Genomic DNA, 6,000 nt, shown 5'->3' with positions numbered 1-6,000 from the left:
GCTGTAATTCAGTCAAATAGCATTATTGTGAACATGAATTGCAAAAGAGAAAGAATGAAGTGGCATTATGCTGCATCCTACAGTAAATAGATCATACAAATACATGTATTTAACTGGATCCCTCTCTTCATCAGAGCCACTTGATGTTCTGTGGCGTCACATCCTCTCTGTGTTGGTCCTACTGGCTTGTTGTGGAATACTTCTACAGTATGTCATTTCCCATCAATGCCCCAAAGGTTGGTTTACCTGTCAGTCATTTCCAATCAGCCAATAGGATACAGTCATTTGTAGATTTTAATGTGTGATGATTTGGGTTAAAGAAAGGGTATGTACAATACACAAATATGTTTTGTGTACATATAGTTAAAACTAAAGTTGTATATGTGAATATGACCCTGAATACGATCTATATTTTTTCAGTTGTTCCAAAGAGAAGCAGGAGGGTGGACCAGAGTAAAGAAGACTTTAGTGAGGAAGCTTGCTAAGTTACTGTACATACTGTATGTACAAACATACATTCATACAGACAGACAGCTGCACACACACTTATTTTACGTTTTTAATTTTATGGTTCATGCAATCTTTATGATTTCTGTGATTTTGCTGTTGAGATTGAATGTTGTATGGCAAGTTGCCACCTTACTGTACATCAACACAGCAAAAAAAGAAATGTCTTCTCACGGTCAACTGCGTTTCTTTTCAGCAAACTTAACATGTGTAAATATTTGTATGAATATAACAGATTCAACAACTGAGACATAAACTGAACAATTTCCACAGACATGTGACTAACAGAAATGGAATAATGTGTCCCTGAACAAATGGAGGGGGTCAAAATCAAAAGTAAAAGTCATTATCTGGTGTGGCCACCAGCTGCATTAAGGAGAGGTATATCTATAATTCCATGTGTATAACTATGTATTTCTGACAACATTTATGATGAGTATTTCTGTTGAAACGATGTGGCTATACAAAATCACTGGATGTTTTTGGAACTAGTGAATGTAACGTGCCAATATAAACTCAGATTGTTTGATATAAATATGAACTATATCAGACAAAACATACATGTATTGTCTAACATGAAGTCCTAGGAGTGTCACCTGATGAAGATCATCAAAGGTTAATGATTAATTTTATCTCTATTTGTGCTTTTTGTGACTGCTATCTTTCGCTGGAAAAATGGCTGTGCTTATTGTGGTTTGGTGTGACCTAACATAATCGTTTGTAGTGCTTTCGCTAAAAAGCGAAAGTGAAATCGGACACTTTGGTGGGATTAACAACAGGATTACCTTTAAAATGGTATGACACATGTATGTCTGAGGAATTTTAATTATGAGATTTCTGTTGTTTTGAATTTGGCGCCCTGAACTTTCACTGGCTGTTGTCATATCATCCCGTTACCGGGATTGCAGCCATAAGAAGTTAACTTCTTATGGCTGCAGGGGCAGTATTGAGTAGCTTGGATGAAAGGTGCCCAGAGTAAACGGCCTGCTCCTCAGTCCCAGTTACTAATATATGCATATTATTATTAGTATTGGATAGAAAACACTCTGAAGTTTCGAAAACTGTTTGAATTATGTCTGTGAGTATAACAGAACTCATATGGCAGGCAAAAACCTGAGAAAAAATCCAAACAGGAAGTGGAAATTCTGAGGCTGGTCGAGTTTCAACCAAGATCCCATTGAAATCACAGCGAGATATGAATGAGTATTCACTTTCTACGGCTTCCACTAGATGTCAACAGTCTGTAGAACTTTGTCTGATGACTCTACTGTGAAGGGGAGCCGAATGAGAGGAGAATTAGTCACCACTGTCATGAGGTGAACATTCTTTGACCACGCGCGTTCACATGAGAGGCAGCTCCGTTCCATCGCTCATCTGAAGTCAATGTAATTCTCCGGTTGGAACGTTATTCAAGATTTATTTTAACAACATTCTAAAGATTGATTCAATACATCGTTTGACATGTTTCTACTGACTGTTACGGAACTTTTGGACATTTCGTCAGGTTTTAGTGAACGCGCCTCGTGACTTTGGAATTGTTTACCAAACGCGCTAAACAAAGTAGCCAGTTGGACATAAATAACGGGCATTATCGAACAAATCAAGCATTTATTGTGGACCTGGGATTCCTGGGAGTGCATTCTGATGAAGATCATCAAAGGTAAGGGAATATTTATCATGTAATTTCTGGTTTCTGTTGACTCCAACATGGCGGCTAATTTTACTATTGTTCTGAGCTCCGTCTCAGATTATTGCATGTTTTGCTTTTTCCATAAAGTTTTTTTTAAATCTGACACAGCGGTTGCATTAAGTACTGCAGTGCATCTACTCCTCATGAACTGCACCAGATTTGTCAGTTCTTGCTGTGAGATGTTACCCCACTCTTCCACCAAGGCACCTGCAAGTTTCTGGACATTTCTGGGGGGAATGACCCAAGCCCTCACCCTGCGAGGGCTAGGTCCCAGACGTGGTCGATAGGATTGAGATCCGAGCTCTTCGCTGGCCATGGCAGAACACTGACATTCCTGTCTTGCAGGAAACCATGCACAGAACGAGCAGTATAGCTGGTGGCATTGTCATGCTGGAGGGTCATGTCAGGATGAGCTGCTGCCATCTAGTGGCCTAAATCTAAATTGTGCCTGGGCTGGAATAATATATTATGGCCTTTCTCTTGCATTTCAAAGATAATACCATCATCTTTTACCAGATCGAATGTGTTATATTCTCCTACATTAATTTAACATTTCCACAAACTTCTAATTGTTTCCTTTCAAATGGTATCAAGAATATGCATATCCTTGTTTCAGGTTCTGCGCTACAGGCAGTTAGATTTGGGTAGGTCATTTTAGGTGAAAATTGAAAAAATTTTGCAGATCCATAACAGGTTTTATAGTAGTTGGCAATATCAGTGGGTTTGTGATGAATGAGCCATCTAATTCAATGAATGATGGAGCTTTTTGCCCAAAATTACATTTAACGAGCTCAAAAGCTTTTTACTGTCATTCATTATGTAATTTATCTTTGTTTCATAGTGTATTTTCTTATTATTATTATTCAGTTTAGTCACATGATTTCTCAATTTGCAGTACGTTTGCCAATCGGCTGTGCAGCCAGACTTATTTGCCATTCCTTTTGCCTCAATCCTCTCAACCATAAAATATTTAAATTCCTCAATAGTCCACAGAGATTTAACAAGTTGTGCAGTCATTTTCTTAATGGGTGCATGCTTATTAGTAACTGAAATAAGCAATTTCATAAATGCGTCAAGTGCAGTGTCTTGTTGCTCCTCATTACACACCACAGACCAACAAATATGTTTTACATCAACAACATTGGAATCACTACTGAACTTATGGAATGACCTCTTATACACTATATTAGGCCCAACCTTTGGAACTCTGCTTTTCCTAGATATGGCTACTATATTTTGATCACTACATAAGAACAGAACAGGTATTATATGAACAGAAAAAAGCAGGTAATATAGGAACAGAACAGAGCAGGTATTATAGGAACAGAACAGATATTATAGGAACAGAACAGGTATTATAGGAACAGAACAGAGCAGGTATTATATAAACAGAACAGAGCAGGTATTATAGGAACAGAACAGAACAGGTATTATAGGAACAGAACAGAACAGGTATTATAGGAACAGCACAGAACAGGTATTATAGGAACAGAACAGAGCAGGTATTATAGGAACAGAACAGAACAGGTATTATAGGAACAGAAAAAAGCAGGTAATATAGGAAAAAAACAGAGCAGGTATTATAGGAACAGAACAGGTATTATAGGAACAGAACAGAGCAGGTATTATATAAACAGAACAGAGCAGGTATTATAGGAACAGAACAGAGCAGGTATTATATAAACAGAACAGAACAGGTATTATAGGAACAGAACAGATATTATAGGAACAGAGCAGGTATTATAGGAACAGAACAGAGCAGGTATTATATAAACAGAACAAGTATTATAGGAACAGAACAGAACAGGTATTATAGGAACAGAGCAGAACAGGTATCATCGGAACAGAACATAACAGGTATTATAGGAACAGAGCAGAACAGGTATCATCGGAACAGAACAGAGCAGGTATTATAGGAACAGAACAGAGCAGGTATTACAGGAACAGAACAGAGCAGGTATTATAGGAACAGAACAGAGCAGGTATTATAGGAACAGCACAGAACAGGTATTATAGGAACAGAACAGGTATTATAGGAACAGAACAGATATTATAGGAACATAACAGAACAGGTATTACAGGAACAGAACAGAGCAGGTATTATAGGAACAGAACAGAACGGGTATTATAGAAACAGCTGTCACGTTCCTGACCTGTTTTCCTTTGTTATGTATTTGTTTTAGTTGGTCAGGGCGTGAATTGGGTGGGTTAGTCTAGGTTTCTATTTCTATGTGGGGTTTTGTGTTCGGCCTGGTATGATTCTCTAGTCCGGAGTTGTCCCTCTGTCCTGGGCTACCTCTCTGTCCTGGGCTACCTCTAAGTCCTGGGCTACCTCTCTGTCCTGGGCTACCTCTTTGTCCTGAACTACCTCTCTGTCCTGAGTTGTCTCCTCTATTGTAGAGGGGAGTTGGTGAAGGTTCCTGGACCATGGTCGGGGGCGAGGGTCGCCACTCAAGGGACGCTAAGGAGGTGGACAAAGACAATGGTGGAGTGGTGCCCTCGTCCACCGCCGGAGCCGCCACCGCGGACAGATGCCCACCCAGACCCTCCCCTTGAGTTTTAGGGGTGCGCCCGGAGTTCGCACCTTGAGGGGGGGGTTCTGTCACGTTCCTGACCTGTTTTCTGTTGTTTTGTATGTGTTTAGTTGGTCAGGACGTGAGCTGGGTGGGAATTCTATGTTGTGTGTCTAGTTTGTCTTTTTCTATGTCAGCCTGGTGTGGGTTCTCAATCAGAGACAGATGGTAGTCGTTGTCTCTGATTGAGACTCATATATAGGAGGCTTGTTTTGTGTTGGGATTTTGTGGGTGTTTGTTTCCTGTCTCTGTATTTGTGTTCTGCACCAGATAGGACTGTCTCGACTTTCACATTTGTTGTTTTTGTATTGTTGTAAGTGTTTCACCGTTTATGTTCAATTAAACATGTTGAACACTAACCGCGCTGCATTTTGGTCCTCTCCTTCATCTCAGGAAGAAAGTCGTTACAACAGCACAGAACAGGTATTATAGGAACAGAACAGGTATTATAGGAACAGAACAGAGCAGGTATTATAGGAACAGAACAGAACAGGTATTATAGGAACAGAACAGAGCAGGTATTATAGGAACAGAACAGAACAGGTATTATAGGAACAGAACAGGTATTATAGGAACAGAACAGAGCAGGTATTACAGGAACAGAACAGAACAGGTATTATAGGAACAGAACAGAACAGGTATTATAGGAACAGAACAGAACAGGTATTATAGGAACAGAACAGAACAGGTATTATAGGAACAGAACAGAACAGATATTATAGGAACAGAACAGAACAGGTATTATAGGAACAGAACAGAACAGGTATTATAGGAACAGAACAGAACAGATATTATAGGAACAGAACAGAACAGGTATTATAGGAACAGAACAGGTATTATAGGAACAGAACAGAGCAGGTATTATAGGAACAGAACAGAACAGGTATTATAGGAACAGAACAGAGCAGGTATTATAGGAACAGAACAGAACAGGTATTATAGGAACAGAACAGGTATTATAGGAACAGAACAGAACAGGTATTATAGGAACAAAACAGATATTATAGGAACAGAACAGAGCAGGTCTTATAGGAACAGAACAGAGCAGGTATTATAGGAACAGAACAGAACGGGTATTATAGGAACAGAACAGATATTATAGGAACAGAACAGAGCAGGTATTATAGGAACAGAACAGAACGGGTATTATAGGAACAGAACAGATATTATAGGAACAGAACAGAACAGGTATTATAGGAACAGAACAGAACGGGTATTATAGGAACAGAA

The sequence above is a fragment of the Salvelinus namaycush genome, chromosome 20 (genome assembly GCF_016432855.1).
Source record: "Salvelinus namaycush isolate Seneca chromosome 20, SaNama_1.0, whole genome shotgun sequence".
Taxonomy (NCBI): Eukaryota; Metazoa; Chordata; class Actinopteri; order Salmoniformes; family Salmonidae; genus Salvelinus; species Salvelinus namaycush.
Note: the sequence above shows the minus strand (reverse complement) of the source record.